Here is a 26,570-nt window from a genome sequence, read left to right on the forward strand (position 1 = left end):
TCAATATGTTCTCTACCAACTCTGTGCTCCACTATGGATCGCAAGGCATTTCTCAATTAGCATACATGTGGAACCACTTCTCTCAAACTACACCCTGACTAGCACCATAAAAAGAGCTCAAACAAGCACAACAGTGATGTTTATACTGGCTCTTTGGATAGAGAATAATCATCGTAGAAGCACTGTGTTTTACTATGTTAATAATATATAGTTAGAAATCGATAGTCTTTCGTCAACATAGGTATGCTAGAAAGAATTCCCTTGTATTTGGCTATTAAGACAGGATTCTTTCTTCAGTGTTTATAACAGCGATCTTGTTCAGAGGAGAATTGCCTAGCATTTCGGTGCTGGACTGCCCCAGGGCAGGACAAAGACTGATATGTTTGGGATATTTCTTCTCTGTGAAAGATAGTGAGCTAAAGACTCTGGGTAAGACTCTTGTAACCAGGACTCATGTCTGGCAGAGAGTCTCCCAGGACCACCCTTGTTATCTGCATATTTCAAGTAACTTTGGGTCTCACCCTAAGTTACTAGGGGAATCCAGACGTGGACCCCTTGCTCACTATTCTTAGAGAGGCACAGCTACACCCTACTGATGAGGTTCAACCAGACCGAAACACGTGTCTGGGGTTGCTGTTGGTACTCTTGTTCAGAGGAGAATTGTCTAGCATTTCGGTGCTGGACTGCCCCAGGGCAGGACAAAGACTGATATGTTTGGGATATTTCTTCTCTGTGAAAGATAGTGAGCTAAAGACTCTGGGTAAGACTCTTGTAACCAGGACTCATGTCTGGCAGAGAGTCTCCCAGGACCAGCCTTGTTATCTGCATATAAAAGCGATCAGGTCAGAGTTTTCAAAAACATAACATCGTTACCTGCCTGGCAGGTACTTGCCCTCCACAGTAGGTTGCCCTGTGATGGCTGGTGAAGCAGAGGGAATAAATCATGCCAGTTGGAGACGCTGCTGCAGCAAGGTAGCAACAAGGATACAATTGACCAGAGGCTAACTCACTTTTTGTGCAAGAGTCTAAAAAGACAACAGGTGTCCTATATTTGTTAGGCGTTCATATGTGGAAAATGTAACTCTGCATGCGCAGTCAGTTGGTGCAAGAGTTGTCTAGCGTCTATTTGTACCTCGATCTCGCTGACCTGATCTTAGAGGCAGAAAGAGACTTGCAATTCAATGAAAACAACTGGTCTGGCCGTTTTTTACTAAATATGCTGTGGTGGAGAACCACAGGGACCATGCTTGTTTGGGCTTTATTGGGTTTAAATTGCCTCGACTGGCAACATAGATATTTTGAACTGACTCATTGGCTACACAACAATCCTGTATTCAAAGCCATTGTGTATAGTTGCCAAGGGGATCACAAGAGTAGACAAAACAGTCAACTCAAGGCAATGTGGCCCCAATTATATCAAAAAGGTCAATTCAAGATGATCATTTAGGCCACCTGTATGTGTTTGGAGCCCATTCATCTTTTTTATTCATGTTTCAACAGCCGATTGAAAATGCTGAAGTTGTTCATATCTGGTGTAAGGCAATCAAAACTGAGCCACTGGAGATCATTTTCTCTGTGGTTTAAGTCACAAAGATGTTTCTTAAGGAGAGTGTGTAAATTAGCAGTTCTGATTCGAGAGTGATGTTCAAGGATTCTGATAGATGCTGTCCAAGTTACCATGCCTGCATAGAGATGCTTGCATGGGTATGAAATTATATAAATGACATCTTTTGGTTTGGCATGTTGTGATCTGTTTACAGTGCCAGTGAACATTATCATGTGTAAACAAGGTGGTCTTAAGGGAGATTCAGATGGTGGCACAGTGTTAACATGGAAAGTGTGGACAGAGGTGTACAAAGACCAAGTATTTGTTCAATGGGCTTGAGTGCAGGTCCATTTTTATGTGCAGAATGTACCAATGTGTCCTTTACATTATACCCATGTTTTAGGGTGTAAATCAGCTTAGAGCCCGTGAGTGTAGTCACCGAAAAACTGTACCAGTTAGGGCATATTCGTTTTCTCGATTTGGGATATATCTGGAGTGTGTGGTAACACAAGCACTGATGGATTGGGTGGACTGAGATGTATTCAATGTGAGCAAAGCATTCCGGTTAATGTGCCACACTCAGTTTGCTGTATGTTTATGTATGTTATGTATGTCTTACAAAGGGGATAAGTCTATTCAAGAAACACAGAAATCATTATGTTACAATGCTCAGCATAATCAGTCTTCTATGTGCAGCTTGGGCATTATCGAAGAAACTGACTGAATAATAGATGATCACTGAAGCTTTTGGGTTGCCAGCTGGAGCGAGTGTACTATGGCATTCCTGATGGTTGGTTTTTTGTATAGTAATTATATAGTTTGCTTGCATCATGTTTGATCGTTAGGTCTAAGAAAATGATCTCACTGGTGCTGTGATGCATTGAGAATTTCAAATTGATTTTATGGGCCCAATTCATGGAATTATTTGCATGGAAAATAGTGAACTTGCATGCCAAACTGCATGTGTAATCCTGTTTGTCGTTCTGTGGAATCGAATGTGCAGGATTTTCCTTGGACTTGCGTGGATTTCATGGCAGCCCAGCACGCCCCTGTGAACAGCGAAATGCCTTGCGCGAGACACCATGCAGGGCGTGGGCGTGGCTTGCGCAGAGGGTGGGAAGGGGGCGTAACACCAAAAATGGGGAAGAACATGCAAAAAAGTGGGTGTTTTATGAGGGATGGCCCGCAGGCAGTCCATCACACGCCCACTATTGCGTGGAACAATACGTATTCAGCGATCCCACTGCACATCATCCTGGCAGGGAAATGGACACACAAAGCCCTGATACTATCCGCCACCTGAAGGTAGGCGTTCAGACACTTGCGCATAGAAATCACCACACAGAGGTAAGATCGGATGTCAGATTTAGGAGTGAGTGCATGCAGCCAGGGTTCGGATCTAACTTAGGCATGCTGGTATGCAGTGTAGCAGAGTGCAGGAATGGTTTACGGGGTTCGCACGCAGATTGTTTTAGTTTTACCCGAGGTATGATAAATTGTACGCATGTTGTCGGGTTCTGGTAACAGTTACGGGGGACCTCACGCAGGGTACCCAAAATGCAGGCCTGCTTGTGGGGGACCCCACGCATTGTTCTGAGGGTGCATATGTTTGTGCCCGGAGTGCACGCAAAGGTGGCTGTTTCTGGCTGCTTCTGATTTGCTTGGGGGTGTGTCAGGGGCGTCCCGGCCACTGTTAGGAAAGATTTCTTAATTGTGGGTAATTTTCTTTCCATGTGGCAACCCCTAAACTTTTTGCTGTTGTTTTCACCATGATCTAGACTTTGCCAGAGAAGTGCAGCCTTCTGCCGCACTCCTCGGGGCTTTCGCTCCATTCTTACGGGGAAACTGATATGCCCTTAAGACAATCAGTACCGGGAAACGTTGTTTTCCGTAGTTCTTTTATCATGGTGCAGCTTTCGGGCAACACGGAACAAGAGGGCACTGTAAGCTAAGTTACTGCTCTCTTGGGTCTCTAGTCTTCTACATGCCCTAGATACTCTCTTTGGATTGTTAACGAATGGTGCAAATGAATCACGGACGGGACTGGTGGCAGCGATCGTTTCTTTGTGTTTTTGAGCTCCTTTTGGCGTTTAAGCGCGTTTCTCGCGCTTAGCCCAAAATGGTGGCCTGGCTCCCAAAATGGCCAGACCGCGAGGCTCTTTGTCCTGTCTGCTGACCGTTTTGCGCCCTTCATCTTCCCCAGGTCGAGCCGACCCGGGGCCTTCCTTATTTGGGCATGTACTTTCCCGCGAAACACAGATGCTTTCGCAGGCTTCTACAGGCCTTGTCTGTGCCTCCAGGATGTGGGCTGGGATGTCTGGTCCCAATACACATTCTGGGTGCCAGAGAGTCTAGTGTGTCGTGAATGCCTGGGACCACCGTGGTCCGTGATAGGTCCAAGTATGGTGTGAGTGTTTTGTGAGCAGATCTCCCATTGGGTCCCCTCCGTTTTGTCGCAAAGGGAACCGTGGATAAGAGGTGGCTGGAAACACCACTACCATGTTAATCTCCTGAGTTCTCACGAACGAAGGAATACAGGAGCCAAGTATCCTGCAACTACGAGGCTGAACCAAGGAATCGCTGGTGACCCGCTGAAGGACTGCTTCTCTGCACTGCTGTCGCTTGGTGAGACCCTTTCTACCTCTGATCGAACGAGAAAGCCTGTACTGGTACTTCAACCACTTGGAATAGTGGGAACAACTATTCTCGGCATCTTCACCATCTCCTGCACGTAAGCCTTCGGAAGTGTCTCTGGGCCATCCAGTGGACTGACCAGCCTACCCAGGAGTCTTGCTCTATAACCGCCGTCAGGTTGTGTTGTATTACGAGTCCTTGTCACTCTCACACGATTCGTACACTTGGCATTCCCAGGTCTGAAGTGAGTAGTGTACATTGGGCTGAAATACACACGGCCACTCCGTTGCCCTGCTGTGGTAACAAACTGTGCGGGTTCACTGATTTTGGGACATCCTCAAATCTAACTTCTGCTGCTGCGGAATCTACATGACGCTGAGACGTCCACTGCTCGTATCTGAACCTGCCAGCACTGAAACTGACGCGGAGAAGCCTGGGTCTGCCTGCATCCGGGACCGGTGAGTAGCATCGCTAGGAACTGGTCGCCCTCCTGCAGTAGCCCATAGCTTTTCCCTGCTGTGCCTAACAGCACGCCTTTCTGTACTCGCGCTCTGCTTCTGCCCACAGTGGAGGCTGCGCTTGAGTCGCGGAGCTCTGTTCATCTTCATTTGTTCATCGAACTAATCTGCCTGATTCCCTCGAAGAGACTCCCCTTTGCCCGTTGGCACCAGCATGTGCAGGTACTTTTGAGCACAAGGCTCCACTCTTCGTAGGCCTCGGACTTCCTTTTAGTTAGGTGCCTTAGAAGGCAGACTGGGTCTAACTATTATTCCCACTGCCTGTTTTCCTCCCCATCTAGGTGGTCTTCACATTTCGTGCGTCTAACTCGTTAGACTCGTTGGTAATTGTATATATATTGTATTTGATTGTGATGTGTTGGTTTAATTGAGTTTTATTGTGATTTCTCGCTACGGTCAATGTTACAAAGGCCTTGTAATAAATGTGTCTATATTTTGAATATAACAACTGCTTGGAGTAATTTGTAAGTGTCCTTGCTTTGTGTGCTCATTGCAGGCTTTCAGTCACCCTCACCCCTCTTGAGACCTAGTCTTGACCGCCGCGATCGCTACCCTTATTGGTCTGGCTTGTCCAGAGGGTACCCTGTTCCAAGAAACTAGGCTGGCCTTCTGAACCTCTGCCCCTCCAGGACAGAGTTCAGAAATCCATCTTAACAGCCACGACTTGCATATACGGTTACTTTGCGCAAACAATTCCATGAATACGCACAGCGCACAGAACACTTCTTTGTGCAGGCTCGCACAGTGATGTTCTTGGCACGTGGGCCTTGCAGGATTTCTGCACACTTTTCCATGAATCGGGCCCTAAGTCTTTTAAAACAAGACAAACATGTGTGAAGCAGTTCTACTGTGATTTGCCAGAGCAGAAATGCATAGTTGATCTATCTTTTCCAGCATATTACCTTTTGTGAATATTGCAGGTCAGAGAAGATAGATTTTTATTTAAAGCATGTCATGTATAAAGTGGCTCGACTGGGGGCAAATGCTGCCCCCATAGTGGTCCCTGTAATTTGTAAGTAGTGTTTGTTGTCAAAAGTGAAACATGTTTTGCCTACCGCTATTCTGAGAGGTTTGATGAGAAAATGCATAGGTAGGTCGCCGGATGAGCATGTATTTGTGCTATGTTTTGTGCCTGACCTTGAGGAATGTGGGTATGAAGAGCGGTGATATGCAGGGTGACCATTAACTGGTTGTGTGGATTACCTTGTATAAAGGAAGTATTTTTCTGTGTTTACAGCAGGGATCTGGTTAGAGATTTAAAAACAGAAAATCATATATTGCCTTGCAGGGACTTGCCCTCCCCAGTAGGTTGTTACATTTTATTTTCAAATGCTACACTGCAGCGGGTGGGCCTGTAGGCCTCTGATTGGTTTCAGATATTCAAAAAATATACATTTAAAAGAAACAAGGGTGAACCAAAAGTGCCAGAATTTCCTAAAAGTTGGAGTGATTCAACTTCATACAAAAACAGATCATTCCTGACTTTCAGGGAGGCAGTTAAACCCTAGAGAACAAAGCATAGGGCCCCAAGTTAATCACTAATCACAAATCATGCATCCAATGGGCAAAGGCCTATCCATGCTGTGAGTATGCATCCCTCCACTGTCATGCCACTCCAGTGAGGCAGCTTTTATGCAGGAACTCCTTGTTATGTCATTTATTTTTTTATTTTTAGTTGTTTTAATCAAGATAAATCTTGATTTTTCAACATACAATTTAAAAGAAAAAAATGTTACAGTAGGTAGATAAAATCTTAAAAATTAAAACACCTATAATTCAAAACGATTATTTTACATTGTAATGATTACTCACACTAACCATTAGTATCATTTTTTTGAGGTAGACATCTACAATGATCACAATCACAATTGATGATGCCATCAGGGAAAATGGCTGCTTGATAATCGAGGGATAGTTCTCATGGAGGTATATTGTATCTTTGGATTATCATTCCGTTAATTGATCTTTCTTTATCCAAAATCTTTAAACTTCAGGAAATTAAGGGTTGCATACCTTACTTTTTTCCTAGTGGCATGATACAATTGTTCCCACAGTTGTGAGGTGGATAATTTACAGTCAACCTCAAATAAGGGTTTAAAATACGCTGTTCGTAATGACAATAATTCTACACATTCGGTGCAAAGGTGCTTCATTGTTTCAAGGGCTAAGTGGCAAAATCGGCTTTGTGCATTATGAATGGTAATGCGCTTATGTGTATATAAAACCTCACGGGTGGGACAGAGATTTAGCCGAAACCGTAAAAATCTGTTTAGCTGGTGTGCATTTGGAAACATGGTTAGATAGGTTTCAATAGTACCGTAACGTTTCAGTGCAAAGGGGTTATTTATTAATTTCGGATACTTTAAACAAGCATTATTCTTATGAATCCAGTCATATTCATAGATACGCATTTTTGCCTTCTCTGGATTCTCGAGTAACAGTTTAGTTGAAAAACCTATATTGTCAATAATTTTCTGTACTTTTCCTCTCCATGCACTCGGGAATAGATCTGCAGAGTTTAACAAGTATGCTGCTATAAGACACAGCTAATCAGTTTTTGTTCCAGCTAAAACACATTTGTGATAAAAGGCATATATTTTCCATTTGTACATTGCGTATAGTGATAGTAATCCCAATTCATGTATTATTAGGGGTACTGGTTCGGAAGTTGGTAGATTGAGAACTTACTTCCAATATTTCCCTTCTATTCTTGCCCAATAAGTATATGGTTTCCCCATTGACGCCTCTGAGATATGTAAATCACTGGGATAAGTTTTTGTTTGTAATAAGTGTGAATTGGTAAAACAGAAAATTTGCAATATTTTGCTTTGATTATACAAGCCTCGAAAATCGCTGTGCGTAGTTTTTGATTAATGTATAATTCATAGGCACTATTGACTTGATGGTTAGATATCAGTGTGCCTAAATAAACATAGGAAGATACGTGGTTAAAAGTAATTTTTGAAGTGGCCACCTATGGGGAGTGGTACGCTGTTTAACAATGCCAAACTGAATAACCCTCATTTTGTCTATGTTAATCAGTGTACAATTATTTTGTGCATATTTATCTAAAGCAGTCAATAGGGCTTGTAGTGCATTGGGACTTTTCGAGAACAATACCATATCATCTGCATAGAGTAAATACTTCACTTGTACGCCATTCAATTTTGGTGGATCTATTCTGGTATTTTCAAACCATTTACACACGTCAGAGATGAAAATATTGAGCATAGCAGATGCCAGTAAGCAGCCCTGTTTCAATCCACGGGCAGTGTGGATTGGATCTGATAAAAGGCCATCCGTGGATAATTTGACCTGAATGAATGTATCAGAGTAGAGGTTGATTACCCACTTTAGAATGTTCCACGGGCACCCTTTATCCATCAGTTTCTTATACAGTAGTTCTCGTGGTACAGCATCAAATGCCGTGCGAAAGTCTATGAAGGCGATGTATAATGCCTGATGACTTTGTTGGGCTTGTTGGATAATACTATTCAAAGTTATAATATTGACCGCTGTTCCCATGCCTGCTAGGAAGCCCGTTTGAAAGGGGTCACGGGAATTGTTCTCTTCAAGCCACATATTGAATTGTCTCGGAACTAAGCGCGCAAATATTTTCCCCGGGCAGTCCAATAATGCAATTGGACGAAAAGAAGTGGGCTCAGTTCTACTGCCCTTTTTATAAATTGGAAGAATTATTGAGTGTTTCCAAGAGTTGGGGATATGACCCACCACAAATATGTGCTTAAAAATCTGATAGAGAATGTCCACCCATTCTTGTGGATGGTCTTTCATCATGCCATTATGTAGGTCGTCAGGCCCCATTGCTCGGGATCTACTCAGATTTTTAGTGCACAGAGAAATGTCTTACAATTCTAGGGGGGAAGCATGGGCTACATTGGGTCCCATACTAATTCCCTCAGAGTCAATAAATAGTGAGCAATAGAGATTATGAAAATATGACTGCCATGCCTCTTTTGCTATCGCATTAATCTGAAGCGCACATTGTGTCTCAGACGTGGCATCATTCAGACATGCCCAGATGCCCTTTGTGGATTTATTTAGGATCTGATTGAGCATGTATTCATTGTCAGCTTGATGCTGTCTGCATCTCCGTTCCTTGAGCCAGGATTTGTGTGCCCTTAGTAGATGTTTTTTTATTTGGATTCTGTCAACATTCGATTGCTGGTTCAAGTTACGGAGACTGCATCTTAGATTGGCTTTATGACGTTGTACTTCAGCATCAAATACATGACAATGTTTAATCTGAATGCTCTGATGTGAGAGCTTGTACTCTTTAAACACCTGCATCAGTTGTACATAACTAACAGAACCCTCTCCGTAATCGGAGTCAAAGGTCTTACTAATGTTGGCTTTAAATTTAGTTAATTTATAGGGATTCCAGCGCAACCGATTCCCTGCATTATTCACTATCACTCTAGATGAATACTGATTTTCCTGTAAGCTCAGGCTAGAGAGATGAAACAAACAACAAAGATGTAACATGTTCTGGTCGCTCAACGTAGAGGGGATGACTTTCATGAATAATACATGTTTTAAGGAGTTAATGTTCACAAAGACGTAGTCCAAGATGGTCTGCTGGAGCCCTCGTCCCCATGTGAAGTTGGGCAGGACGTCTCCAGGTACAGCACAGTTTACCATCACAAACCCACTTTCTTTCATTATGGAAGACCAAATAGTTTCCTCACAAGCAATTTCAGAAACATCTTTTGGGAATAGATGAAGATTTAGATCGCCCATAATAAAAGTGTGCAATATCCCCGAGTCAAGAAGCAACATATCTAGTATTGATAGTAGTTGGTCAAAGAATAAGTCTGCAGGTAATGTGAACTTGTTCCAATATATATTGACAATGGCAAAATACATTGACCCTCTAGTTAGTTTTACTATTTGGAAGATAGTGGACAGAGATGGCCACAAGATGCATAATAGGCCAGAGGTTTTTTTTGACTGCCAAGAGTAACCCACCCATGGGGCGCCCCATGGCCTTTTTTATGGCAGGCGTTGAAACGATCATGTGAGAATCCCAAACCGGGGCGATCATCAACCAGGTTTCTTGAAGAGCAATTATATGCGGTGTTCCCAGGTTATTCTCCCATGAATTAATTAAATGCTTGTGACCTCTGGTATTCCATGAGATCAAATTGATGGTGTTGACAGTCATGGGCTGTTATGATCTGCCACTCTGAAATTGCTTGGTTGTGGGATAACTTGAATGAGACTGATCGTCTCCTACTATCAATTTTTGGGCCGCCTTGTAGATTTTGACTACTGGCCTATCCACTTATTGTGTGCCTTGCCTATTATCTTGAATTAAGTTAAATCCCAAGTCATAGCGCGCTAGTCTCGCCTGCCAAAGAGCATTGGCTACCAAACCTGATCTAATGTAGATCCTTGCCTCGGCTAGATCTTGGCTATTAGTAAACTCCACTTGATCAACGTCTGATGATACTAGGTTCTTCAATGCTGGAATTTCGGTACGAGTGGATGTTAATTGAGACAAATTTGAAGAGCTAGTGAGCACTATATTGTCTCCTTGTGTTGGTTGGGGAGCTTGTGGCATGAGTGCAGGACCTTGTAATAAGGCTCTCACATCAGGGAATTCGGGACAACAGAGGTTACCTTCTTTATTTAAGCTGACTTGTTTATCGGTAGCATATGCGTCAATTGCCAGCTTTAACATCTCTCTTACGTCTTGGACCACAGGTGTCTCTATAATTGGAAATGCTTGTCTCGGGACACTCATAACACTGCCTTGGGCTAGCATATTAGTGGTAGTCCTGATATTATTCTGTTGTAATTTTGTCTGTACTTCTGGGAGGCAGGAGGAAGAAGGCAGAATCAATTGTTGGGGATTTTGCATTTCAGGGACTATAACTCTGGGCTCCATGTCTATCCTCAACTGAGGGAGTTCTAAAGAAGCAGGTATAGCTGAGGATGCAACCGAAAGTTGTCAGATGTTGTCTAGGTTACTAGTTTTCAAAAGTACATAAGCATCAATGGATGCTCAAATTTCTTCTTGTAGCATGGAGATATTTAGTGCTTGATTCTCTGTAAGTGGATTATATGGGATCACCGGTAACTTCCCGGAAACCACAGTGTTAGAAGTGGGAGCAATAGCTCTCGAAGATGTGATCTCTAGCAATTCGGAATTGCTGGCTTTTTGAAATTCAGAAATACTGACATTTCTTCTCTCCTTGGGTGCCTTATTCAGCACTAGGGCTACTAAGTCATCTAGCGGTTTGTATGTCTGTGGATTCAAATTAGAGCTCTTTTTGATCATATTGATGTTTGACGAGTTTTGGAGTTTCCCTAGTCGGGTAACCACCTTCACAAATCTTCGTGCATGGCCCCTGGACTGTAAGCGGTGAGGTTTCTTGTTTAGTTTCGTACCTTTATGTACACCGGGGCCATCAGTGGATGAAACCCCCACTTGACCTGATTGTTTATTCCCTGTTGATGTGAAAATGTCAAATATGTTAGTTTTAATTATTGGGAGTATTTCAGCCGATAGACCTGCTTCGGTGGACTTGCTATGAGGTTGTGCATTCTCAATTTCAATTACATCCTCGGTGACCATGGTCACTTGACCACTCACTTGGGGCAATATTTGGGTGATCATAATCACCTCTGTTGAGAGAGGATGAACTGGTGGAGCGATAGAGCTCTCCACAATCTGAACGGCTCTTGGATCGAAAACCTCGGAACACTCAACTGAGCCATCATGTGTTGGCAGCAATGTGATTATCTTGTCGGACTTAATTAATGTTTCAATGACTTTCACATTGTCAACTAACTGCTCTAGTATTTCCGTGTGGTGAGAGATTTTTCCTTCTAGTATTACATAGAGTTTGGCAACTGAGAGTAGGGCAGTGTTCATGTCGCTCAAGGTGTTATTGAGCGTGGGTGCTTCAAGAAAGGAGAATCGAGTAGATTGTGCTTTGTTAATAAAGAATTCAGAATCCTGAAATGGCCTTGAAATCTAGAGCGTCTCGGAGTAGGAGCTATAAATGAGGCAGACTCATCAATAAAGTGAATATGAGTCTTGTCTTGTACCTCTGGAGATTTGTTTCTCAGGACTTTGATGATGAAGGGATGTGTTAGTGGACAGTGACTGATTCTCGTGCCTATCAGTGCGACTTAGTGACTGTTCTTCTTGCAGTTGTATTAAGTCGCCTGAATTGGAAAAAATATATTGGATATCCTGTAGATGAGGGCTGGATTGATTAGAAGAGTCCATGAAATCAAGGGCCTCTTCATCAATCTCGCCCGCAATGGTAAGTTGATCATACTCTCGTCTTAAATTCTGTTGGGCTAGTACAGAACAACACAGCGGTTTCATAACTTCTAGAGAACTTGGTTGAACCTCCGTATAAGGTAATGCGCATGCTTGTATTTCCTCAGCAAGACAGACTGAGACTATTTTGGTGTCTGTAACTTCATTCGACAGTTGAGCAGTTTCCGGAAGGGATGCGTTGGGCAGTTGGGAAACCTGGTCATTGGGATTCTGTATACTCTGGGGTTCCTTCCTTAACAAATGTAAAGTGTTAGGGGAACTATGCGGAGATATCGTTGCCTCATGGTCCTGGTGATGAATGGATGGAAGTTTAGGAGGTAATTCTTTTGTGTGAGGCAATTGCATGCCTGGATGATCTCTGGCATAAAATGTGCAGATATCAGAAGTAATTGACATCGATCGACACATTTTATTACTCAGACGACCAGTGACCATGGATGCCTTTTTTTACCGTGGACTAGAGATTGTGGCCGCCGCCATTTTTAACTGCTCCAAGGGGAGCAGTTGTGGTTGCATTGTGGAAGGCATACCTGATTTTAGGGTATAACATTTTGTTACCATGGTCTACACACAATAATTAACCCACCAACCTGTAATGAAATAAAAATAATTAGCACAAACTTGCACCTTGTGAATACAGGCTTCCCCACTCGTCACTCGCTAGACAGCCAGACAGCCGAGCAAAACACTTGGCAAAGCACTTTTGCAAATGCGCGTGCGCAAATGTGCCTGCACAATGGTTATATGGATGGTGGGTAGTGAGGTGGGCTCACATCAATCCAATCCGGTGGGTTGCTTGCATGTATTCACGTAGTCACGTAGTCATGTGGATTTGCGGCAAATTCCGGCGGCTTGAGCAGTTAGCAGCTACAGCAATCCAAACAGCATGGACAGCCAGAGAGCCAAGCAAAACACTTGGCAAAGCACTTTTGCAAATACGCACGCGCAAATGCACGTGCACAATGGTTATATGGATTGTGGGTAGGCAGGCGGGCTCACAATAATCCACTCCGGTACGTTGCTTGAACGTAGTCACGTAGTCACGTGGATTCGTGGCAAATTCCGGCATCTTAAGCAGTTAGCAGCTACAGCATCCAAACAGCATGGACAGCCAGACAGCCAAGCAAAACACTGGGCAAAGCACATGTTATGTTAAAATGGATTTTTGTAGAGGTCGCTTAGTCACCAAATGTGGATACCTGGCACTTGAGGCATCCAAAGCAAGAATTAACCTGGAAGGTGAGCTTTCAGACTTTTGCTGTACTCTAAATTCTTTGCAGTTCTTCTACGTTCTGGGGAGCAACAGAACATGACGACAAAGGCAACATTAACAACCCCAATGGGCCACTCAGAACGTTCACATACCATTCTGCACTGCTGTGTATCACACATTCATCTCATGAAGACTTAACATTCCAATCCCCCCAAAATGAAAAAGGCAGAATGGAAAAGAAACCTTAGCAGAAACAATGATCCAGAATAATTAAAACAATCAGAGAACCGAGCATGGTAATTAGGTCCATTCACTGGGCTTGGCAAGATGAAGAGAACGTGTCCCTCAGGACTGCCTGACACATAATACAGTTAAATTGAATCCTAATGAAGCTTTCCACCATATTTAGGTTGGACCAATCCCTCAGTGACCAGGAGACAACATCTAAAATTGCAATTTGGTCAAATGCCAATTGCAGCTGGTTGGGCCGATGGGAAAATGAACCAATACCAGCCACGTGTAATTCGCGCTAACAAGACTCATGAGACAACTGAATGCTTTTTACTTCCTTGGCCATTAGATTATGTTCATTATGTTCTGAGTGTGGTTTGGTTAAAGTCTGACTTAACTCAAATCAGAGCAAAGTCTATATAGGGGGCTCTATGACTCTGCTCATGAGTTGCCATTTTTCTGATTCAAAAGAAAATGATATAATAACATAAGAATTATTATTATTATTATTTATTTATATATATATATATATATATATATATATTTAAATAATAATAAATACAAATTAACAATAATAATATTAAGAGCACTCCTGCAGAAGAATATATCTGTAGGCTGTAGACAAAGCATCAGTCCTTTCAAAAAGTTAAGTATTTTGGTAATGTTGGTCTTATTAGTTGAATAGCTGCTATTAATCCTCCTCTTTTTAAGTACATCAGCACTAACCAGCATTTAAAAAATATGTTATATGCGTTCATGTTCCTTTAGGTTGTTTTTGGACTTATAATGCTCTTCTAATGAATTAATTTGACTGAATGTGTGATTCAAATGCATTCCTGTGGGGGCGTCCATGTCCCTATGCGTGCTCAAACTTTGCACCAAATGCATAAGGGTACCATATGAGGTTTTCAAGGGGACTTACAAATTACTTTCATGTAGTGTAAGTTAAAGAAGAAAGTCTGTTTGTGGGAATTTCAAGCACACATTGGCTAGTATAATAATAAAAGCAGTATAAGTATAAAGTATAACGTATACAAATATGTGTGAAAAGCAGAGATGTAGCGCTCTTAACTTTTAGATGAGGGTCACATGCACCAACAAATGAAATTCATAGGAAGTGTATTAATTATGCCAGATAGCACTAAAATCAGGCCATGTAACAGAGAATGTGAGATAACACATAACAAAATGGCTGACAAGTCACAAGCTCTAAGTGGAAACTGACTGCTTCATCATAGGCAGGGACGTCATTTAGGGGTCGCCAGAGGTTACAACTGCAACCTCCGAGGTCTCCCCTGCGACCTCTGTCGTCTCCCTTGCGACCTGTTTTTTTGTAATGCAAGCTTCTGGGCTGTGGCCAGCACCATGTGGCTCTTTACGTCTGGAGTGGCTGGATTTCTTGTTCAGGTCCCTTAAAAAAAAGAAGAAAAATAAGAACAGGAGTGCCACAAGTCTAAAACTTTCAGCACTGACCCTAAATAAGAAGGAATAGGAATACCAAATAATGTGTCTTTCTGGAATTCTATACAATAATTGCTAGAATCATTATGGCTTTATTTCAGACACACTTCAGGGGGTGAGTCACTGATTTAGTCTGTTCTTATATGCCTCAACTCAGCCTTTCATCCTTCTGAGGTCGATAAATGAGTACCAACGCAGGTTGGGTGATATTGGGTGTATATTTTTTTTATATAAAGCGCTTAAGCATAAGTGCTATTTATTTTTTTTATTTTTTTTTATTTTTTTATTTTTTCATTTAGTTTATATAAACTTTTGAAAAAGAGTTTCCAGCGTACAGTTACTTGGTGTCAGAAAAGCAGAGATAAATTAGGGTACATCTTAATCTCAATGGCTTATGCAACAATTTTAATGTCCTTTGTTGTTAGCCTTCCAGGTTCAATTTTCCAGTCCTTGTTTGGTTTATCAGTTTATGTTTCTTCAGATGTTATAATCCTCCAGGTTTTATTATTCTCCCTTATTCAGTCTCTGCTTCCATGACACATCTATGGGGTGTTTCTCTGCATTGCTACTCACGTTAATATAAGTTTATAACACTGACTCCAAGTTTTGCAGAAAATTAGTCAACCCAAAAATGTCCTTTTCTCGCGGGTTGAACAACTTTCACCACAGTTCTTCTCCACACAAGATAGGATATTGTTTTAATAAATTTCCTAAATGCACAGATCTCATATCTTTCAGGCTTTCGCAATACAATGTAAGATGTTAAAGCGTCTCCTGCTCTTTATTGCAGAAGCGGCAGCTTAATACTGCTACCACGTTCCGAGTTCTTATTGCATAGCTTTCACTTGTATTGAATAGATTCATTCGAAATTTCATGTACAGAAAACGATGTCTAGCACTTGGTGATTTCATCAGATATTGCAACATTATGTTCCGATCCTTGGCTTCAGTTGCGGCATCTTTCATCAGATTATGTCGATTTCGATCATCCACTGTTTTACACCGATCCAATTCCCATAACTTTTTCTTAACAAAATCTGGATTGGTTTCCAAGGTTCTTTGATCAATGCCCAACTCCGCTAGCTTATTTCTGCATCCAATTAACCATTTGCACAGAACTGATTCCGAGTTTCCCATAAGGGCATCCTGTAGTATTTTAAACTGGGGGGAGCAATCAGGTATGGTTATCTTCCTGTATATAGATAGCATGTTCCATAGTATTCGGGCTTGCATAGATATTAGATTGAGTTCATATCTAATGCAGGCACTCGAGATTCCCTTTTGTAGATGTAATACTCGCCTCCAATATTGATTTTCCAGTTCTGGCCATTGGGTTGCAGATACTCCCAGTGCGCTTTCTGCGCTATATTTCAATGTTGGTAGCGTTTTCTGGTTGTAGTGGGCCAGAACAGGTAGAAGTGAGAATTTCCCAAATCTTTTATTTATAATCACTCCTTGACTTGATAGTTGTTTGCATTTCTGTTTTACATTCTCTACCCAAGGGGCATCGTTTATGTTGCTGTTGATCCACATTCCTAAATATTTTGCTTTTTTCACACATCTCAAGCTGTCATTATGTAAACTCCATTTAGGTATTCGATTTTTGTTTTGTTTGTTGTTTCTTGTTAAGTCTTGCAGGATTATTATTTCTGACTTCGCAGAATTAATCTTTAGTTTGTTTTTCTCGACATAGCTTTCGAGAGCTCTCAATTTTCTTGTCAGACCAATTGGCGTTAGATCTAATATAATGATGTCATCAGCGTAGAGCATCCAGTTTATCCGTGATCCATTGATTTTTGGTGGATCGGAGATTGTAGACTCTAAGCTTTCTCCAATATCGGATAAGAATAGGGCGAACAACGTGGCTGCTAAAGGGCAGCCTTGTTTCACGCCCTGATTAGTTCGTATAACCTTACTCAATGTTCCATTGGAGTCTAGTCTGACCTTAATTTGTGTGTCTGTGTGGAGTGCTTGTATGGGTTCAAGAAGATTTTCGGGACATTTCCATTTCTTCATCTTACTCCATAGTAACTCTCGATCAATTGTATCGAAGGCACTTGATAGATCCACAAACGCTACATAGATTTTTTTATTTTGGCGGATCGCTTCCATTTTTAAGAAATTCAGAATCGTCAAGTTCAGACTGCATCCAACCCCTTTAACAAATCCTGATTGATGTGGATCATATTGTTTGGAATCGTATATCCAGTTTGTTAGTTGGATTTGAAGCTGCGAGGCAAAGATTTTCCCCACCACATCAAGGAGCGCTATGGGACGGTAATTAATTGGGTTATTGCGCTCCCCCTTTTTAAAAATCGATATGACTGTAGCGCTTTTCCAAGATGTAGGAATCTTTCGGTTCTTTAGAATGGCTGCAAACAACGTAAAACAAACCTCCGTCCATAACTTGGGCTGTTGTTTTAGCATCTGATTCGTTAACCCATTGGGTCCTGGGGCTCTTGATGTACTTAATCTCTTGATGTTTCTAGAGATATCTTCTTTGGTTATTGTAATTGACCACTCATTCTCTGATGTGGTGGTTTCTTTTATCTTAATTTCATTATTAAAAAATATTCTCGCATAATGCTTCACCCATAGTTCTTCTGGTATTGTGTTTTTTATAATGGCACCTTGTGGAGTCGAGATGTTGTTCAGGTAGGACCAAAATTCACTTGTATTTCTATTAGCTAACGTTTTCATCATGCTTTCCGCATCGCGTTGCAGCATGATGTGTTTATGACTGAGAAGCCAGTTCTTGTAGGTTTGTTTCAGAGTTTTTGCTGTGCTTCCATTGCTCAGATCCGGTTTCTTTTTGAGCCGTCTTAGTTCTTTATTCAGTTTTTTTTTCTTGTCATTGAGTTCTTCATCCCATACATGTTGGTTCCTGAAGTTTGATCTGGTTTTGGAGAAATTCTTCTCTCGATATTGCTCTAGAAAGTTTGTATATTCAATTTTCTCTACCACTGCTGTTTCTTCTAATGATTTTAGCAGTGAATTCACTTTGGTCGCGTTTAGTCGTAAACGATTACGGCCCGGTTCAACCGCTAGATCATTTTTGGCAGTATCAGGGAGATTTCTTAGATGGTGAGTCTCCCAGTATATTTTTACTAGGATATAGTCACTATGTTTCATTTCAATGATTTTTAACTGTGCGACTTCACTTTTCAATCTTTCGTTTACAAACATGTAATCTATTGTGGAGCTTTGCTCATTTCTTCGCCAAGTTGGACGAGGCGGAATATCTCCCACCACTTCTCCATTCAACATCTGTAGGTTCCATGATTTCATTTTGTTTACCCACAGATCGGTCGCATAATCTCTGTCTGTTTCCTTCCCGTCTCGTCCACTTGGCAGGCAATTTATGTTGAGGTATCCACATATTAAGATATTTATGTCTTTTTCCATCCTCTTAATGTTGCTGATAATTTCCAAAACATATTCGATGAATGCCTCAGCTTTGTTTGCGGCATGTTGCCAATAAATATTTATCAGCATAAGTAAATTCTCGTTTTTCGTTACACTCGTCGGTATTTTGATCCTGGATATTTGTATGTACGATGAAACATTAGTTGTGGATAAGATACGTATGCCACTTTTAATTTTTGCTAATGTCAACATTCCTGACATGGGACGTCCCTTGTTCTTTTTATTGCCTGATTGAAAGCAATCTCAAAACCATCTGCAATTGGAATATCAGTTAGCCATGTCTCTTGTAGGCATAATAAATCAATATCTTTTAGTTCACTTGGGATTTCACTCAGCAAATGCATATAGCCTCTTGTATTCCATGATGCTATGCATATCTTTCCTGACTCGTATGACTTTTGGCACTAACTGATATCGTGGTTATTGATGGTTTTCGCAACCCATGTCCAGTCGAGGTCCTCAGTTCTCAAATCGAATTTCCTCGGACTTTGGACATCCGAGTATCTACCTCTTGTTCTAGTTGGCACAATCTTCAATTCTTCGTTCTCATCAATTTCCCTCTCAGGGGAGACATGTTTGTTTTTTGGGACATTTTCTTCTACCTCGGTTGCGGATCTTTTATGTTCCGCTTGTTTGTTGTCAGAGAAGGATCTTTTTCTCCTTGATAATTGTCTCTCCTTTAGGTCACCAATCTCATTTATGTCAAACCCTAGGGAGTTGAAGATATCTCTAGTCTGTAAGAGGGAATCTCAAATGAGTTTGGAGGCTATGTGGAGTATCACACAGTCATTATATTTTTCATCCTCAAATTCGACCACTTGGATATCTTCAGAGGTCACTGTTCTAAGTTGCGGGATGTGATGTATTAGTCTCATCACATTTTTCCTATTTAGTAAGAGACCATCTTTTTCTCTCACTATTCGCTCCACTCGTAGAAGATATTTCCCTGGTTTCGTGGGGTGCTGATTTTGAGGACGGGGCTCCTTCTTGGGCATTTTATTTATTTTTGCGTTGGTCTGGGTTTTCTCAGACATTGCTTGGCGTAAGTCAAAAGGTATCTGTAATTCCATCATCAGTCTCTGCGACTGTGGCGACGGAATTGACTCAGTTAAGTTAGCATCTTTATCTCTGGAGTGTATTTCCATAATAATCTTAGGGGCGATAAGTCCGGCATCCGTTAGGGCCATCTTGGCTTCCAGAGCCTCAAATTCTTGTTCATACTTCCACAGATCCTGATTTCGAGATGGACGTTTTGAGGTGGAGTGTTCTCGGTTGTTGCTGGATATGGTTATCGCTCTTTTCTCCTCTAGCGTTATGCATGCTGCTGGAGCTTTCGCTGTAAATTTTCGAAGGGAACTATCTTGCTTTACTAGTTGCCTGATGACACATTTTTGCTGATGCTCAGAATCATTCATTATCGCCCCACCGATTATACCAGTTGGAATATCTTGGGGGATATGGGGCTTCTTGCAATTTTTCTTGCCCTCGGATAATTTCTCTTCATGCAATGTTGATCTGAGGTCAATGCTAGTTACAGCTTCTACTGTTATAGACTCTTCATATGGGATTGAATTAGGAGTCTCAACCCAGCTATCACTTTCGCCCTGCTCGTATGTCGAGAGATCTAGTAGATTTTCTAGAGAATTTTCCTTCTCCGTCATTGTGCTTTTTTCACCTTCATGGCTCACCTGTTGCTCAGCAGGTGGATTTGGCTTTTGTGTGCTAGGGTGATAATTAGTGACGGCTCCAGAGAGTTGTTTAGTAGTTGTTGTAATACTGAAGCCTTTTATATTTCTTAGAAAAGAACGCACGCTGGATCGTTGTTGGTTTTTACGATTTCTCATGTTCTTTGTTTTTTTCGCGGCTATCATCGCCTCTGTGTTTTTTTTTGGATCTCTGATTTTTTCGGCTCGAAGATTGGAAATGCAGCTTTAGCACTAGTTAATGACTGTTTTTGTGGGGCTGCTTCAGTATCTTTCAAGTCGCTGCCTGGGGCTGGATTTAAGAGGTCTTGTTCCGTCAATATGGGCTGCTTTTGTAAGACTGCTTCAGTATCTTTCAGGACACTGCCAGGAGCTGGATTGGGATGTACCTGATCCGGCGAGATAGCTTTAAAGTCTGGCAGTTTTATTGATGGCAGGTCTTTATTGGACTGGGTCAGATCTATTTCCTCAATGGGGCTATCCCTGACATGTTGCTCCAGTGAAGCTTCCTGGACTTTTTTCAAAGAGGCTGCCGGAGAATGGACTAGATCTGTATTATCAGTAGTGATAAATCCTTTCTCAATTTCTTTGGTTCTTTTTAATTTTTGTTTACATTTGGACGGAGGCTCATTCATGCATCCATTGGCCTGACGTGTCTTTTGTGTATTTAAGTTTGAGTCTTTATCAGTCTCAATTTCCACAGTTTGTTTGACCTCTTCTAGTATATTAAGTACAGATGTTATCTCCTCGCGCACGTCAGTACATTCGCCGTTCTGTTTCACTGTCTGCTCCATAAAAATGGGATTCGTTTTTTGCTGTTTGAGCAAGGCAATCGCTTCTCGTGCTACTTCTGCAAACAGTCTTTTATCAGTTGCGCTGTTCTTTGTATGTTCTAGTATAATCTTCACATTTGCCTCAGATTTTATATTTTCATTTGATAGCATTAGTTGGGTTCTCGTCAGGTCTTGCTCTACGGTTCGCATTTTGGTGTTCATCATGGCCAGGAGTGTTGTTTGGTCCTTTATATTGTCATTCAATTGTTCGTATAGCTTCATGTATGGTGACATCGATATCGTATGCGCAGCCATTATTAATGTGTCTTTGAGTATTTTATCAGCTGTGGCTATCGAGCCTCGCCGGTTTGGGCTCCTTGCTTCCTTGTTAGTATTGTCAGTAGTACCTGATAATTCCTGTGTTTGTGTTTCAACTACCCTATTACCAATGTCGGTTTCAAGATCAGCTGCCATATTACTATTATCTTCTGCCAGATCGCTTTTCTCAGCTCGAGTTGGAGGGCTAGGATTATGCAAGTGTAGCTCATGGCTACTAAGTAACTGTCCTACAGTGCCAACATTTTCAGCTTGATTGCACTCCTTCGCTTTCGTATGATCTTTGTCCTGATCCCGCGTGCAGCTCCCTGTGACTGATAAAGATCTTGTTGCCGTCTGCTCTACATCTTCATATGGGTGAACTTCTATTTTGGCAACCATTTGATGGATATTTGGGTCTATGTCACACTCCGTGACAGCGGAATCAAATTCTGAGAATGCTACCGGATGAACCTCCGGATGCATCTCGGACACAGTTTGATTTATAGTCCTTACAGTATCTTCTTCTAGGATTGTGCCATAGGGAAAACAGGGGGTATGGACTGTCTTCGGTGTTCTAGTGATATCATGTGGGGGCGAGTTGTTTACTTGGCAATCAAAGACATTTTCAGAACTGGATGATGAGATTGAGGTACATGTTCTTTTACGAGATCTGTAATCACTTACCAGGGATGTTGTGAGTAGTTCGACAGGCTCGATTCCTCCAGCGGCCAGAAAACGACGCTGCCGTCTGGTGAGCGGATGTACTCCCCCATCTTCACTACTAGATTGACACTGAGTAGCGACTTCAGTCAATAAAAGCCCTGAGGGTCCCGGCTCCATCCTGGACACTCGGGGCCTAATGAGATCGATTGGGATCAAAGAGATAAACTCTGCAGTCTCCCAAACTATTTCGAGCCACCAGCGCCTAACAGTCGCTCAACAGTCACTGGGCTTTACTCCTGACGGGCTTAACGCCACAAGGGTGGACTGGCCCTGTTCTTATGGGCAGAGAGCGTCACGTGAGCAGTCACCTGACCGCCGCAATGCCCCGCCCCCCCGGAAGCGAGCGTTCAGTAGACGCGAGTTCAGAGAAACTCCCAGCGCTGATTTAACACACAGCAGCAGCAGCAGGTAAAAGTGTTCGTATCCTGAAATGAACTTCTCACTAGTGAGGAGAAGTCTGCGCTGCTCAGCTGGACCGGCCCTGTTCTTATGGGCAGAGAGCGTCACGTGAGCAGTCACCTGACCGCCACAATGCTCCGCCCCCTCCTGGAAGCGAGCGTTCAGTAGGCGCGAGTTCAGAGAAACTCCCAGCGCTGATTTAACACACAGCAGCAGCAGCAGGTAAAAGTGTTTGTATCCTGAAATGAACTTCTCACTATAACACATCATTATCATTTGGTCATGGACGTCTGCTTGCATTCACAGTAATTTGGTAATATGGGCCTATACACACTGATCTTAAAGATGCATATGGCGATCCATTCTTGTATGAAATGTATATCACATTATAGTGATATCGTAATCATATTTTTCGTAGTGTACAATGCTATGTGATGCCACTTCCTGTTTTGTCAACGGGTGAAAGGTCGTGTTCCATCGCTTCCCACGATATCACATAGGGGTGGGGTCAATTGACATCACTTCCTGTGATGTCATCAGGGGGCGAGGGTCATGTGATGTCACTTCCGCTACCACTGGCATTTTGGTGAAATGACGTCCCTGATCATAGGTGTCTGCAAAGGTGTGTGGGACATGTTCATGGTTAGAAAATCTTTCTTTATCATAAATCTAGTCAAGGCACAGCGCGGTAATGAAATGGTTTAGACAATGGATCAGGAAAGTTATTTGCCATATCAGCCCTTTACTACCACTGCAACTTGTAACAACTGTGATCTTGCAAATAATGACAAGAGACAATTTCGAGCATAGTCTTATGGTCCCCCAATGCTAGAACTCTGCATTGTTTTATTGAAGAGCGTAACCCCTATCAACCTCTGGGTGTCCATTTCTTGTAGCGGCAGGGGGACCTATCCCAAACAATAATAGATGCAGATTTGAATCACTGACAATAAAGAAGGTTCCTTGGCCCAATTTTGTAAGGAAAAAATTACAAAGAATTGGAATGTTGCCACTGGTGCACCTTAAAATCGATTAGTACCCGGCGTGGGATAATGTGCTTGTAACATGTATGTTCATTGGACCTCGCTGGGTCGTTACCAGCCCTAACAAAGCATTTTTTGAGGCACCATACAAAGCCATATCCAGGCCACCATGGACAGGGAGAAGGGACTATCCGTAGTCCCTTCTCCCCATTCGCTGGTGGCCATCTTTTTTGTTTACTTTTTTTCAATGGCCGCCATGGAACCGGTAAAGGGACTACAAATGGAGAAGGATGGAACGGGAGAAGGGACTACAAAAAGTCCCTTGCCTCCATTCCGTAGCAGACATTTTTTTCCTTTTACTTTTTTTAAGTTGTGCAACGCCGAAGTCGTCACGCAACTTTAAAAAAGACACTATTAGTACCTCGTTCTAACGGGTTGGGTTACTAATAGCAATTGGCCCCTTGCCAGGGGGCCATTACATCATCAGGTAATGCCCCAGGGCCTTTGTTAAGTAACTATGGGCCCCGGGCATTACCTGACACAGCAATGCCCACCCCCCTTCCCAATTCTGGGCTTATTGCTTAAAAAGTGAAACATGGTATAACCAAATTGTAAATTAATCTATAAACGTGGCAACCCACAAAGAAAAGTTGCAATATAGTTTATTAATATTGTCCTCGAAGTATAATGTCCGCTATAAAATGAACATCTGATTTGAACACCATCTAAATATAATCAAAGGCATTATGCATATGATCCATCACAAACTTATGCTTCCAGCAACTTTCCGTACCAACAGATTTTGAAAAGTGGAAGTGAAAATCCTGCATAGAATGTATATGTGTGTGATGAGAAGTCAACAGAAAGCAAAATAAATATATTGATGGGTTGTTCTTGCTATAGGGACAGTAGAAAGAAATTGCTCTAATCCATGTGAATTTCATTGCCTAAATGCCATCTTTTCTTTATGATGCCCACACAGGATTCTAGGGGAAATTTTGCTTTGCTGGCTTTTTTTGACAAAGGCTCTCAAAATCAGGTCCAAGGAAAATGTAAACTGAATATCAGTTTCTAAATAATTGCATTACCACAAAACCTCTAAATAGTACTCTGTTAATGCCTGCATAGGTTAAGGAGGTACTGGGAGATATCATGTCTTTTATGGCTATTGTGAAAGCAGTGAAGTGATGATAAGCGCGAGTCGAGTGCTTCAATGTTTTTAGATAGCCAAGATGTGATGCAAGGTTTAGCTGTGAATTGCATCTCACATAGACCTTACCTTTCCCCAGCCCCTCCCCCCACACCCCTCTCTGTGACTGGAACCACCTCACATGTACTATAAGACTCCACCAAGAAAGTAAATAAACGAATAAGTTATGAAATAGCTAATTGATTAACTCCAGTTTGGAGCATGTGGGTTTTTCTTTAGGGATTGTTTAATTCGTATAGGTTTTGGCGATTTTAATTAAAAAAATATTTATTTTAAGATATGGCTATTGTTTCAATATACGCATTTTAATTGATTTCTTCATTGCCTGTTAACCTAGCACAGATTACAGAATGAATTGTCTATGTGTGCTTGAAAAATAGGTGACGCGCTTGACAACATTAATGGTGCTCCTTTCACCAACCTTGCAATGTGGAAATGCAGAGCTGATAATTATGTATGACTGCATACTGCAAAGCTGAGAAGGTAAGCAAGCAATAGCAAACGTTAACCTTTATAAACATCACAGTTGCACCCGTTCTTGTGCTGGCGCCAGGCTTTCCAGCCTGGAAGTGGGTTGCATTTAATAACAATAGGGAGCAGGGAGTTAAAAAAAAAAAACGGCGCCCGCATACAAACAATATTAATAGGCCTTGTGTCATTCAGATCGTGCAAGTGCGAGAACTAGAAGTGCAACGGGAAAGGGAGGGGGGAGTGCAAGGGAGAGGGGAGGGGGAAACAGTATAGCAGTGCTCTGAGTAAGTGCAGCCAGGGCAGCAGGGTTTTGGGTAGTGCAAGGAGAGCAAGGGACTGTAGGGTTACAGTTACAGCCCATAAGTGTGTGGTATGCCCGAAGTGCAAGGGTGACTGATCAAGAAAGAGCCTGGTACCCAGTGAGACTCTTTGGGTAGCCAAGCAACCATTCAGTACAGCAGATAAGTAGGTCAGGTAGGTCAGCAGGGGAGGGAGAGGGAGAAACCAGAGGAGAAGAGGAACGTTTTGAGCTGCTTCCGGAACTTCAGGTGATCCGGCTCGAGTTTGAAAGGGGCAGGGACGCCATTCCAGAGCAGAGTGAGGCACCTGCAGAGGAGAGAGATCTATCCCGACTCTCTGCCTGGAGAAGCGCCTAACCCTTAGAGAGTTTGAGGTAGCTGAGCGAAGGGCTCGAGAAGGAAGGTATTTTGGAAGAGAGCGTTGGATGTAGTGTGGGCCCCTGCCCCAGAAAGCCTTGTGGACAATGCAAAGGGTCTTGAACTTGATCCTTGCTGCCACCGGGAGCCAGTGGAGAGATTTCATGGCTGGAGAGATATGGTCCCTAGTTGCAGAGGGCGCAGAGTAGAGGAAGGCAGATTGAGAATGAGGCTGTTGCAGTAGTTCAGCATAGAGAGAACCAGGGCTCTTGAGACAGTGAACTTCTGGGGGAAATTGAGAAAGGGCAGAGTCCCTTTGAGCAGGTGCAGTTGGTAGTGGAACTTCTTTGCAAAGTCTGAGATGTGAGGAGAGAAAGAGCGAGTGGAGGCAAGGATGACACCAAGGTTTTTTGCCTCGCAGGAAGGCGAAGGAAGAGGGCCCAAGGCGGGCAGCCAGAGTGAGAGAGGGAAAGCTGGGGGAAGGGTCCCAATGAGAAGGATCTCTGTCTTACCGGCATTAAGGCAGAGACCTTTGGAGGCACACTAATCCTGAATCATGGATAGACAGTCAGGAATGAGCGAGAGAGGAGAGGAGGCTGAAAGGAGCCTGAAGGAAAGCTGAGTGTGATTCCGCATAACATTGAAATTTATAGAAGGTAGAGATCAGTTGGCCCCAAAGGGGCCAAGTAGAGGTTGAAAAACCAGGGTGAGAGGATTGAGCCCTGGGGAATGCCACAGGTAGAGAGGTGGCAGAGAGAAAGGGACCAAGGTGGACCTGGGAGGGGCGGTCCAAGCGGAAGGGGATCAGCCACTCCAGGGACTGATCCATGATGCCCAGGTTCTCATGGAGTCAATTGATCAGGATGGCGCAGTTGACCATGTTGAAAGTAGAGGAAAGATGAAAGAGGATGAAGACAGAAGGAATGCTGGAATCAAGGTTAGAGAGGAGATCTTCAAAGGTGTCCAGGAGAAAAGTTTCTGTGCCTC

The sequence above is a fragment of the Ambystoma mexicanum genome, chromosome 8, assembly GCF_040938575.1.
Source record: "Ambystoma mexicanum isolate Mex_15411 chromosome 8, UKY_AmexF1_1, whole genome shotgun sequence".
Lineage (NCBI taxonomy): Eukaryota > Metazoa > Chordata > Amphibia > Caudata > Ambystomatidae > Ambystoma > Ambystoma mexicanum.